This window comes from Hemiscyllium ocellatum, chromosome 18 (genome assembly GCF_020745735.1).
Source record: "Hemiscyllium ocellatum isolate sHemOce1 chromosome 18, sHemOce1.pat.X.cur, whole genome shotgun sequence".
NCBI lineage: Eukaryota > Metazoa > Chordata > Chondrichthyes > Orectolobiformes > Hemiscylliidae > Hemiscyllium > Hemiscyllium ocellatum.
In genome coordinates, this window is record NC_083418.1 from 240,880 (window position 1) to 254,839 (window position 13,960).

A 13,960-nucleotide genomic window follows, 5' to 3' on the forward strand; every position below is an offset into this window, starting at 1 on the left:
CTTACGGGACAGTCTCCAATAACAGTTATTATTTTACATCTTCAAAGAATCTGCCTATCCCTCGAACAGGACAGTCCAGAGTAACATTTATTCTTTAAAATCTGTGTGTACCCCTTACAGGACAGTGCCCAGTAACAATTATTTTCGAACATAGAACACAGACCAGTGCAGCTTAGAACAGGCTCTTCAGCCCACGATGCTATGCCAACCATTGATCCTCATCTATGAACCTTCAAATTTCTGTGACCATATGCATATCCAGCAGTCTCTTAAATGTCCCCAATGACCTTGCTTCAACAACTGCTTGTGGCAAAGCATGCCATGATCTCACAACACTCTGCGCAAAGAACCCACCTCTGACAGCCCCTCTATACTTTCGTCCAACCAGCTTAAAACTATGATCCTTCATTTTAGCCATTTCTGCCCTGGGAAATAGTCTCTGGCTATTGACTCAATCTCTGCCTCTCATTATCTTGTATATGTCAATTAGGTCCCCTCTCCTCCTCCTTTTCTCGAATGAATAAAGTCCGAGCACAGTCAACCTCTCTTCGTAAGATAAGCCGTCCAATCCAGGCAGCATCCTGGTCAACCTCCTCTGAACCCTCTCCAAAGCACCCTCATCTATCCTATAATCGGGCGACCAGAACTGTACACAGTATACCAAGTGCGGTCTAACCAAAGTTTTATAGAGCTGCAACAAGATCTCACGACTCTTAAACTCAATCCCCCTGTTAATGAAAGCCAAAACATCATATGCTTTCTTAACAACCCTGTTCAATTGGGTGGCCAGTTTAAGGGATCTATGTACCTGCACACCAAGATCCCTCTGTTCCTCCACACTGCCAAGAATCCTATCCTTAATCCTGCACTCAGCTTTCAAAGTCGACTTTGCCAAATGCATCACCTCACCTTTATCCAGATTGAACTCCATCTGCCATCTCTCAGCCCATCTCTGCATCCTGTCAATGTCCCACTGCAGCGTACAACAGCCCCTGATACTGTCAACGACACCTCCAACAACGACACAACCTTTTTCTCGTCTGCAAACTTGCTGACCCATCTTACAATCCCCTCATGCAAGTCATTAATAAAAATTACAAACAATAGGAGCCCAAGGACAGAGCTCTGTGGAACACCACTCACCACGGACTTCCAGGCAGAATATTTTCCCTCTACTACCACTCGCTGTCTTCTGTTGGCCAGCCAATTCTTTATCCAGACAGCTAAATTCCCCTGTATCCCATTCCTCCTCACCTTCTGAATGAGACTACCATGGGGAATATTATCAAATGTCTTGCTGATGTCCACATACACCACATCTACAGCTCGACACTCATTAACTTTTCTCGTCAAATCCTCAAAGAACTCAATAAGTTTTGTGAGGCATGACCTGTCCCTCACAAAGCCGTGCTGACTGCATTTAATTAAGCCCTGCTCGTCCAGATGGTCATAAATGCTATCCCTCAGAATCTTTTCTAGCACCTTGCAGACGACAGGCGTGAGGCTTACTGGTCTGTAATTGCTGGTGATTTCCCTCTTTCCTTTCTTGAAGAGAGGAATTACATTTGCCTCTCTCCAGTGCTCAGGTACGATTCCAGTGTACAGCGAGGATGCAAAGATCTTCGTAAGTGGCGAAGCAATCGCATTTCTTGTTTCCCAAAGTAGCCGAGGCCAAATCTCGTCTGGGCCTGGCGACTTGTCAATCTTAATGTTTGACAAAATTTTCAGCACATCAGCTTCCTCTATCCATTCCAGCATGCACACCTGCTCTTCAAAGGTTTCATTCACTACAAAGTTAATTTTTTTCATAAAGACAGAAGCAAAACAATCATTTAGGGCTTCCCCTACCTCCTCAGACTCCGCACACAAGTTCCCTCTGCTATCCCTGATCGGCCCTACTCTTTCTTTGACAATTCTTTCATTCCTCACATAAGTGTAAAATGCCTTTGTGTTCTCGCTAATCCGTTCTGCCAAGCCTTTCTTATGCCCCCTCCTGGCTTTCCTCAGACCATTTTTGAGCTCCTTCATCGGCTGCCTTTAATCGGCTCGAGCTGAGGTTGATCCTAGCTTTCTCCACCTTCTTCCTTTTGATGAGAAGCTCCACCGCTTTCGTCATCCAAGGTTCCTTTATCTTACAACTAATTGTCTGTCTCAGAGGTGCATATTTATTCATCACTCGCAACAACTGTTCCTTAAACAGTCTCCACACATCTATAGTGCCTTTACCATGGAACGATTGCTCCTATATTCTATGTTTTATGCAAATCTTGACAGAATCACTCTGTGCACCTTGCAGGACAGTCCCTAGCAGCAGTTATAATTTTGAACCTTAATAGAATCTGTCTGTATACCTTACAGGAGAGCCCCTAGTAACAGTTATTGGCAGAATCTATCTGTGCAGCTGACAGAAGAGGCCAGAGTAACAGTTATTAATTTAAATTTCAACAGAATCTCTCTTCCCCTTACCAGGACAGCCCCAGTAATAGTTACTGACAGAACCTGCCTGTGCAGCTTCCAGGGGAGGCCCCAGTAGCAGTTATTATTTTAATTCTTGACAAAATGAGCCGGAAAACTATGCAGGACAGTCCTCTGTACCCGTTACCTTTTAGATCTAGACAGAATCTGACTTTTCACCTTAGAGGAGAGGCACCAGTAACAGGTATTATGTTCAATCTTGACAGAATCTGTCTGTGCTTCTTACAGGAGAGGACACAGAAACAGTTAGTATTTTAAATTTTAACGGAATCTGCCTCAACCCCTTATAGAAGAGACCCCAGTAACAGTTATTGACAGGATCTGTTTGTGCTGATTACAGGAGAGGCCGCTGAAACATTTATTAATTTCAATCTTGACAGAATCTGTCTATTCACCTTACAGTACAGTCCCACTCACAGTTATTATTTTAAATCTGGACAGAAACTGTCTGTCTGCAGGGCAGTCCCCAGTAACAGTTATTGACACAATCTGTCTGTGCAGATTACAGGAATGGCCCCATTAGCAGTTATTACTTTAAATCTTGACAGAATCTGACAGTGTCCCCTACATGGCAGTCCCCAGAAATAATACTTATTTTTGTAAATCTTGACAGAATCTGTCTGTACTCCTTACAGGACAGCACCTAGTAACAGTTATTATTATAAACCTTGAAAGAGTCTATCTGTTTCCCATACAGCACAGTCCACAGGAACAGCTATTGTTCTAAATCTTGACAGAACCTGTCTGCGCTCCGAGCAGGACTGCCCTCAGTAACAGTTATTATTCCTAATCTTGACAGAATCTGACTGTACTCCTTACAGGACAGTCACCAGTAAGAATTATTATTTTCAATCTTGACAGAATCTGTCTGTACACCTTACAGAACATGGCCCAGTAACAGTTATTATTTTAAATCTTGACAAAAGCTGTTTGTACTCTTTACAGGTGCGGACGCACAAACAGTGAATATTTTAAATCATAACGGAATCTAATGTTAGAAATGGGGAGAAGTATTGTTTTTGTAGATATAGAAAAATCATGCAGAAAAGGGGTACAGCAAGAGACCTATTAACTCTGCAGGTATTTAGGAAATCATATCTCTAATTTTCAGTGCATAATTATGGATAATTAAGAACTAACTTAAATGTAGATTTATTAAAATAATTCATTTTACCATAATGTTTAAAACAACAGTTCCAGCACAAAGCTATGATTACTGAAACATATAAATGAAGCATGAAAAAGATACATTGTTAAGATGTATGTGCAAGAATGGAATGTACCTATGGATAATGAAATAATTTACAAAGGGGAACATCAAGATAAGAGTTTAACCTTATGTCAGCATGTGCAAGGGGGAAATTGCCAACTTGGAACGAAAGGGGCAATGGGCGTGGAGTATAGATGGGTAGAGGCGAAATAGTTAGAGAGATTGGGTAATTGGAGAGATGACCACACTCAGCTCAAAGTGTATAATTATACACTAGCCTCAGTTCTAATTTGCTTCATTTGCTTATGCAGTTGAAGCCCTTACTTTCAAGTTCGTAATAAATTGTCTTGTTTCCAGTCTTGGTGGTTTCGTCTAAATTTTGTTGATTTTGCTCGTCCTTGGGATCCAATTGGAATAGCTGAAAATGTGTTGCTGGAAAAGCGCAGCAGGTCAGGCAGCATTCAAAAAGCAGGAGAATCGACGTTTAGGGCATGAGCCCTTCTTCAGGAAACCTTTTCAGCTCTGATCTCCAGCATCTGCAGTTCTCACTTTCTCCTATCCAATTGGAATCGGCTAATATACTCAGCCAGGGTGGATAGCCGTTGATACTGTTACCAGGTGGATGCATCCGGGTGGCTGGCAGCGGTAGTTGCTGCCAGTTGGATATATCTGGGGATCTAGTGAACCGGGGTTCTGGTCGACCGGCGTTGGTAGCGGTAGTTGCTGCCAGGTGGATATATCCGGGAGACCAGCAGTGGTACTTGCTGCCAGGTGGATATGTCCACGTATCCGTTGCTGGTCGGATATATTTGGGGATCCGAGGAACCGGGGTTCTGGGCAACCATGTTAGGCGAACCCAATCAACCAGAGTAGCTAGCAGCTGTCACGGTTGCCAGGTGGATATTTCCGGGGTTGCCGCGGGATAAGATCATGCGGATTTGACCAGGTAACTCATTTGCACAGACCAAGGTATGAAAAGGGACCTTTAAGTATTACCTTGGTGGTCGGGGCGACCTTTGGTGGTCGGGCACATACGAGAAGTATGGGGAATTGGCAACACATAAATTATTTAATTTGAAGAGTGAAGTGTCTACCTGATTCAACACCCAGCCTTAGACCGGTTGTTAAGAGGGGAAATCCCCCACGCGAAGTTCGGGACCCTGAAGTGGGTTTGGACGAAGGTTATACCAGACCTCAGTAAGGTTAATTAACTTACATAAAGGAACGTTTTTACATAAAGGAACGGCCAATCATAGTAATGGGGAATAAAAATAGTGATATAAGTTTAGAAGGGAATGTTGTAAGGACGTCCGAGGATGACATCCCAACGGACAATCCTTTAGGAAAAATGTTAAGCAATTGGAAGCATAAATATCAGACGAGAGAGAAGGATGAAAAACAAATGATAAAATGTCAACGAAAAATAGCCTTACAGTTAGCCGAAGTCAGATTATGATTCGTGTCAGAAGGGCTAGTAGCTGAAGGGCTACTGAGGGTGGACTTCGCAAATAACTTATGGCCAGACGTCCAGAAAAATATTCGAGACTTATTGCAGGAAACTCAAGTGTCTGTGAGGCCTGATATCTGTGTGTGTGTGTGTGTGTGTGTGTGTGTGTGTGTGTGTGTGTGTGTGTGTGTGTGTGTGTGTGTGTGTGTGTGTGTGTGTGTGTGTGTGTGTGTGTCTGACAGAGAGAGAGAGAGGGAGGGAGGGAGAGAGAGACAGAGAGAGAGAGAAAAGTGCTGTCCAGCTCGTAGAAAGTTTAACCCTTTGTGATTCAGTTTGAATGCACATTTGTTTGTTGGTGATTGAATGTTCCCTGGAGCTTGAGATCTGGGAATGTTTTGAATCTGATTTCTATTATGGAAATTTTAACATGATTTCTTTTAAGGTTAAGGATTTTGCAAGATTGAAATAAAATGTTCTTTTTATAGGTCATGACTGCCTTACTATCAGTTTCTAACTAATGTCTTTTATTCTTACATAAAAAAAAGATTTATGGAGGAGAGTTGAAGTTTTAACTTGAATAGACGAATCCTTTTAAGGCAGCGTTGGTTATTTCACCAATTGTAATTGAGCAATGAGTGGTCAGGACTACTTGGGAGGATTTGTTTTGGATTTGAATTGTGGTACTGGAACCGGGTGATTGTGGTGGATTTCAGAGTTGGGAACTGTGTGCATTTTGCCTTTTGAATATTAAACACTGAATAAGTAAATTTATAATATATAGATATATATATTTACAAGTAAGATCCTAAAATGTATAGTTAGGAACAGCCTTTAAAGAAAAGCAAGCAAAAATTGATAAATTGTATTTGATATTAGAGTGAGCAAGAAATATTACAATGTTTCTTTAAAAAAATCGAATCTAAACAAAACATTGGGAGATGAGAAATGACCATGAGGTTGCCCTAAAGCTGTTCAGTTGGTTAAATCGGCTCAGCAATTGATCTGGCAACGTAACATGAGAAGCAGAAAAAGGAGGGGAAAATAATCATAGCCACGGTTGATGAAGTAATAAGGAAAAGGAGAAAACTAAACGGAGAAGGAAACCGGAAAAGTGGCGGGCAGCATGTTGAAAATAAAGGAAGGAGAAGGGATCGGGGAAGAGATGTCAAGGGGTCTGGTAGACAGGAACAAGGATCAAAGTGGAAATTCCCACAGGCGGGATGTTATTACTGTGGAAAGAAAGGTCATTTTAAGAGAAAGTGCCCAGATCAGAAAAAAAAAGAAGTAAAGGCAGTGCCGTTTATGAACCTTGAAGAAAAATAGGGGTGTCAGCAGTTCCTGCCCCGGGGACTCACCAGGAACCCTTGATAAATTTAAAGGTGGGACCTTACAAAGAGGACGCAGTTTTCCTCGTCGCTACAGGGGCAGCAAGGCCATCCTTAAATTTTAAGCTCAAGGGAGTGGGAACGGAAAAAAAAAGTTAATTCGATTATGGCAACAGTTTTGTGATGAGAGGCACCCCTCTCTATTGCACCCCTCTCTCTCCCCTCTCTCCAACCGCTTTTTCTCTCATCCACTCTCTCACGCTCCCTCTCTCTCTCCCCCTTTCTCGCCCCTTTCTATCTCCCACTTTCCCTCGCCTTGTCTCTCTCGCACCGTCACTCACGCCCCCTCGCTCTTGCGCCCTCTCTATTGAAACTCCTCTCTCTTGACTCCCCCTCTCTCGCCCCCTCTCTCACTCGGCGCACTTTGTCTCGCTCCCCTCTCTCTCCCCAGCCTTCTCTCTTGCCCCCTCCCTCTCGCCACACTCTTTCTCACACCTCTCTTCCTCGCCCCCTCACTAGACCCCTCTCTCTCCCCTCTCCCCTCTCCCCTCTCTCACCTCCCAATCTCTCTCTCATTCCTCTCTCTCTTCCCCATTCTCTCGACCCCTCTGATTTCCCTTCCTCTCTCTTTCTCCCCGTCCACTCCACCGCTATCTTGTCCCTTCTCTCTCGCCCCCTCTCGCTCCCCTCTGCTCTCTCTCACACCCTACTTTCTCGCACCCCTCACTCTCGAACCCTCTCTCTCCCCCTCCTCCCTCCACCTTTCATGCCCCATCTCTCTCGCCTCCCTCTCTTTCACTCCCCCTCTCTCCTCTCCTGTCTCTTCCCTCAACATCCCTCTCTCCCCTTCTGCCCTCCACTTCTCTCTCCACCCGTTCCCTCTCGCCCCCTCTCTCCCCTCCCCTCTCTCCCTACCCGTCCCCTTCCACCCTCTCTCGCGCCTCTCTCTCCCCGCCCCTCTCTCTTGCCCCCCTCTCTTACATCCCCCTCTCTCACACCCCCCTCTCGCCTCGCGCTCTCTTTTGCCTCCCCCTCTCTATCCCCGACATTTTCTCCACCTCTCTCTTGCCTCCCTCTGTCTCACAAGCCTCTCTCTGACCTCACTCTCTCTGTCGCCTCCCCCTCTCTTCCCCACTCTCTCGCCTCCCGCTCTCTCTTGCCCCGTCCCCCCCAGTCTCGTCCCCCCTTTCTCTCACCCTTTCTCTACCACCCTCACCCCCTCTCTCTCGCAAACCCCTCTCTACTTCTCTCTCTCCCCCTCTTTCTCGCCACCCCCTCTCTCTCACACCCCCTCCCTTGCCTCCCCTCTCTTTCGTTTCACTCTCTCTGTCAACTCCCCTCTCTCTCCCCCTCTCTACTCCTCTCTCTCCCCCTCTTTCTCGCAACCCACTCTCTCTCGCACCCCCTCCTTCGCCTCCTCTCTCTCTCGCCCCTCTCCCTCCCCCCTCAGTCAGTCGCCTCTCCTCTTTATCCCATCTATCATCTCCCACTTTCTCTCTGCCTCTGTCTACCCCTCTCTCGCCATCCCCTCTCTCTTCCCCTCTCTCTAGCCCCCACTCTATCTCCCCTCCCTCTCTCTATCTCTGCTCCCTCCTAACACTCGGCCTCCCCTCCCTCTCTCTGTCCCCCTCACTCTCCCCTCTCTCCCTCCCCATTCTCTCTCTCCCTTCCCTCCTCTTTCTCTCTCTCCCTCCGCACTCTCACCCTTCACACACTCTTTCACTCTCTCTCTCATCTCTCTCCCCCTCCATCTCCTCTCTCTCTCATTTTTCTCTCCCGCTCTCTCTCCATCTTTCGCCTCCTCCCCTGCCTACCTATCTGTCGCCCCTTACCTCTCTTCGTGCTCTCTCGCACCCCATTCTCTCTCCTCCTCTCTCGCGCACCCCCTCTCGCCCCCTCTCTCCCACCTCTCTCCTGCCCCAACCTCCTCTTGCCTCCCCCTCTCTTGCCTCCCTCTCTCTCACCTCCCCTCCTCTCGCCTCCCCTCTCTCTCGCCCTCTCTCTTTCTCCCGCTCTTTCGCCTCACCTACATCTCTGCCCCTCTCTCTGCTTTCCCCCTCTCAATCTTGCACCTCTCAATCTCTCACCCTACGCTCACTCACATCCTTCTCTCTCGCCCCCTCTCTTTCCCTCCCCTCTCCCTCGTCCCCCTCCCGTGCCCTCTCTCTCTCCATCCCTCTCTCTTGCCCCTCTCTCTCGCCTCACTCTTTCTGTCAGTCCCCTCCCTGTCCCCCCCTCTCACATCTCCCTCTCTCTCCCCACTCTCAAGCCTCACCCTCTCTCTTGCCTCCTCTCTGTCGCATCTCCCTCTCTCTCCCCCTCTCTTTCCCTCTCTCACTCGCCCACTCTCTCTCTCCCCTCCCCCTCTCTCGACACCTCTGTCTCTCATCGCACGTTTTCTTCCCCCCTCTATTTCCTCTCCCCTCACTCTCGCGCCCCCTCTCTCAAACCACTCACTCTCGCCACCGCCTCTCTCGTCCCCCTCAGTCCCCTCTTTCTCCCCCTCACTCTCAACCCATCTGTCTTTCTCCCTCCCCCTCTCCCATCCTGCCCCATCTCTCTCTCATCCCTCTCTCTTCTCACTACCTCTCTCCCTTCTATCTCACCCCTTTCTCTCCCCTCCCCTGTCATTCTCCCCCTCCCCTTCCACTCTCTCTTGCCTCTTCCTCTCTCCCCTCCCTCTTTCTCTTCCCTCGCCTCCAACTCGCTCTTGCCACATTCTCTCACGCCGACTTCTCTCCCCTCCTCCTGTCTCTCTCCACCTCTTCCCTCCAACTCTCTCTCGCCCCTCTCTCTCCCTTGCCCCCTCTTTCTCGCCCCCTCTCTCTCTCCCTCTCTCCCCCTCTATCTCATCCAATCTCTCTTAGCCCTCTCTCTCTCCCCCACTCTCTCTAGCCCACACTCTCTCCCCACTCTCTCTATCTCGCCTCCCTCTCTCTCTTACCCCTTTCTCTTGCCCCCTCTTCTCTCACTCACCCTATCCCGTTCCCCTCTCCCCCCTTTCTCTAACCACACACTCTCTCTCACCTCCCCCTCTCTCTCTCGCCCCCTCTCTCTTGCCTCGCTCTATCTTGTTCCCACTCTCTCGCCCCTCTTGCTCTCGGCCCACTTGCTCTCGACCTCCTAATCTCGACTCCCCTTTATCTCGTCCCCCTCTCTCGTCTCCCACTCTCTCTCGCCCCCCTCTCTCCCGCCTCCCTCTCGCTCTCCTCCCCCTCTCTCTCACCCCCTCTCCCATCTCACTCACTCCTCTCCTGCCTCCCTCTCTATCGCCCCATGTCTCTTTCTGCTCTCTATCTCGCCTTCCAATTCTCGCCTTCCCTCTCTCTCCTCCCCCTCTCTCACGCCCCCTCTATCTCTTGCCTCCCCCCTCTCGCCTGCTCCACTTTCCCCATCTCTCTCCCCCTCTCGCCCCATCTATCTCGCCTCCCCTTCTGCCGCGTCCCCTTCTCTCTTGCGTCCCTCTCTCTTTCGCCTCCCCCTCTCTCAAACCCTCCCCTGCACCCGTCTTTATTGCCCGATATCTCTCTCCGCACTCTCTCACTCCCGCCCTCTCTCCCACTCTCTCTTGTCTCCCATCTCTCACACCCTCTCTCCCTCTCTCTCTCACCACTTCCTCTCTCTCGCCACCCCCACGTTACCAATTTCTCTCCTCCTCTCTCTCTTCTCCTCTCTCCCTGTCTCTCGCCTCACCCACCCTCTCTCCCCCTCTCTTTTTTTCGCCCCCTCTCTCTCTTGCACCCCTCACTCTTTCGTTCCCCCTCTCACGCCTCCGTCTCTCTACCTCCTTCTTTCTCGCCTCCCCATCTCCACATCCCCTTTTTCTCTCCGCCTCTCTCTCTCGCCTCCCCCTCTCTATCGCCGCCTCTCCCGCCTCCTTCTCTCTCACCTCCCTCTCTCTCGCCCCCTCTTTCTCGCCTCCCTCTCACCCAATCCCCTGCCTCCCTCTCTATTGCCCCCTATCTCTCTCCGCGCTCTCTCGCCCCCACTCTCTCTCCCCCTCTCTTGCCTCCCCTCTCTCGCCCCCTCTCTCCCTCTCTCTCTCGCTCCTCCTTCTCTCGCCTCCCCCACTTTCCCAATTTCGCTCCTCCCTCTCTTCCCCTCTCTCCCTCTCTCTCGCCTCCCCCACGCCCTCTCCCCCTCTCTTTTTCTCGCCTCCTCTCTCTATCGCACCCCTCACTCTTTTGCGACCCCTCTCCCACCTCCCCCTCTCTACCTCCCTCTTTCTCGCCTCCCATCTTCCCATCCCCTTTCTATCTCCCCCTCTCTCTCTCGCCTCACCCTCTCTCGCCTCCTCCTCTCTCCCAAACCCCTCTCCTGCCTCGCTCGCCCTCGCCTCCCCCTGTCTTCCGCCTCCTCTTTCTCTCGCCTCTCTCTCAGCCACTCCCTGCCTCCTTCTCTACTGCCCCATATCTCTCTCCGCTCTCTCGCTCTCCACTTTCTCTCCCCCTCTCTCTTGCCTCCACTCTCTCACCTCCCTATCTCTTTCTCTCTCTCACCCCTCCCTGTCTCGCATCCCCCACTTTCCCAGTTTCTCTCCCTCTCTCTCTCCCGCCCCCTCGCTCCCCTCCTCTTATCTCGCCCCCTCTCTCTCGCACCCTCTCCCCAGCTCTAACGCCTCCCCACCCTCTCTCCCCATCTCCCTGTCTCTCGACCCTTCTCTCTCGCAACCTTTGCTGTCTAGCACCCCTTCTCTCGCCTCCCCCTCTCTCGCCTCCTCCTATCTCCCAATCCCCTCTCCTGCCTCCCTCTCCCTCGCATCCCCCTGTCTTTCGCCTCCTCTTGCTCTCGCCTCTCTCGCATCCACTCCCTGCCTCCTTCTCAACTGCCCCATATCTCTCTCCGCTCTCTCGCTCCCCACTTTCTCTCCGCCTCTCTCTTGCCCCCTCTCTCGCACGCTCTCCCCATCTCTATCACCTCCCCACCCTCTCTCCCCATCTCTCTGTCTCTCGACCCTTCTCTCTCGCACTCTTTGCTGTCTAGCACCCCCTCTATCGCCTCCCTCTCTCTGCCTCCCTCTTTCTCCCCTCCCTATCACCCCTCCCCTTTATCTCTCACCCTCTCTCTCGCCTCCCACCTCCCGACCTCTTCACCTCGCCCACTCTCTCTAATCCCCTCTCTCTCATCGCCCTCCCCTTCCCTCTCGTCCTCCCTCTCTCTTGCCTCCCTCTCTCTCTACGCCACTCTCTCTCATCTCCCTCTCTCTCCTCCCCGTCTCCACCTTCTCTCTCCCCCATCGACCCCCACTCTCTCTCCCTTCTACCCTCTCTCTGCCCTCCCCGTCTCTCTCCCCACCTCCACCTCTCTCTCGCCTCTCCCGCCCTCTCGGCCCTCTACCTCTGGTCCCCCTCTTTCTCTCCCCCTCCCTCTAGACCCAGTCGACCTCTCTCTCTCGTCCCCTCTCTCTCTTTCTCCCTCCCTCTCTACACTCTGTAGGCCCTACCTCTCTCCTCCCCTCTCTCTCATGCCTCTCTATGTCGCCTCACTCTCCCTCTCACCTCTCCCTCTCTCTCTCTCTCTCGCCTCCACCAATCTCTCCCACTCTCTCTCCCCCCTCTCTTTCGTCCCCCTCTATCCCCCGCTCTCTCGTCGCCTCTATGTCAACTGCCTCTCTTTTGCCTCCCTCTGCCTCACTCTCCTCTCGCTCTCTCTCAGGCCCCTCTCTCTCGCTCCTCTCTCTTTCGACCACCCTCTTTCTCGCCTCCAGCTGTCTTTCGTCCCTCTCTCTCCAAAGAGATCTGGGTGTTTTTGTACACGAGTCAATGAATGCAAGCATGCAGGTACAGCATGTAGTGAAGAACGCTAAAGCCTGCTGGCCTTCATAACAAGAGGGATTGTGTATAGAAGCAAAGAGGTGCTTCTGCAGCTGTCAAGTGCCCTGGTGAGACGGCACCTGAACTATTGTGTGCAGTTCTGGTCTCCAAATTTGAGGAAAGACATTCTGGCTATTGAGGTGGTGCAGCGTCGGTTCACGAGGTCAATTCCTGGAAAGGCGGGACTATCTTATGTTGAAAGATTGGAGCGACTGGGCTTCTATACCCTTGAGTTTACATGACTGAGAGGGGATCTGATTGAGACATATAAGATTATTAAAGGGTTGGACACTCTGGAGGCAGGAAACATGTTTCTGCTGATGGTGAGTCCCGAACCAGAGGACACAGCTTCAAAATAAGTGGTAAGCCATTTAGGAGAGAGATAAGGCGAAACTTCTTCACCCCAGAGAGTGGTGGGTGCATGAAATGCTCGGCCCCTGAAGGCAGTGGAAACCCAGTCTCTGGATTCATTTAAGAAAAAGTTGGATAGAGTTCTCAAGGATAGTGGAATCAAGGGTTATGGAGATAAGGCAGGAAGAGGATGTTGATTGAGGATGATCAGCTGTGATCATAATGAATGGTGGTGGAGGGTCGAAGGGCAGAATGGCATACTCCTGCATCTATTGTCGATTGTCTCACCACAATTTGTCTCTCTCCCTCTCTCTCCCCTCCCATCTCTCTCACCACCTCTCTCTCGCCCCCTTTCTCTCACCCTTTCTCTCTCGTCCCCTCTCTCTACCACCCCTCTTTCTCATTGGACTCTCTCGGCCCCTCTTTCTTTCCCCATCTCCCCTCCCCCTTTCGCTTGCCCCATCTCTCTCTCACCCTCTCTCTCCACTCTCTCTCGTACCCCGTCTTTCACCACAATCTCTCTGGCCTCCCTCTCTCTCGTCTCCCTCTCTCGCATACTCCCTCTCTCCCCTCCACCTCTCTCTCCCACCTCCACTCCCCTTCTCTCTCGCCCCCTTCTGTCTCGCCCCCTCTCTATCCCCTCCCCATCTCTCTCGCTCCCCCCTCTGTCTCCCCTCGTCCCCTACTCTCCCCTCCCTCTATCCCCAAACCCCTGTCTCTCCTGTGCCTCTCTCACTCGCCCCCCATCTGATGCCGCCTCTCTCACCTCCCCATTTCTCTCTCTCCCCATCTCTCTCGCCCATCCCTCTCGCCCCTCTCTCTTACGGCCCCCTCTCATTCTCTCCCCCCTCCCCACCACCCTCGATCACTCACTCTCGCCCATCTCTCTTTCGGTTCCTCCTCTTCCGCCCCCTCTCTTTCTCCTCTCCCTCTCTCTCCTCTCTCCCCCTCTCTCTCGCCTCCCCCTCTCTCTCGCCCCCACTTCCCTCTCCCTCTCGCCCACCTCTCTCGCCTCCACCTCTCTCTCGCCCCCTCTCTCTTGCCACATCTCTTTCGCCCCACTCTCTCAGTCACCTCCTCTCTCTCTCGCTTCTCTCGCCTGCCCCTCTCTCCCCTTTCTGTCCCCCCTCTCTGTCGCCCCCTCTCTCTCTCGCCCCTGTCTTTCTTTCCCCCTCTGTCTCACCCCTCTTTCTCACGCCCTTTCTCTCTCCCCTCCCTCTCTCGCTACCTCTCCTACCACTCTCACTCTGTCTCTCACCTTCCTCTCTACCCTTCTCATTCTTCCCTCTCTCTCTCCCCTCTCACTCTCCCCTCTCTCTGTCCACCTGTCTCTCCTTCC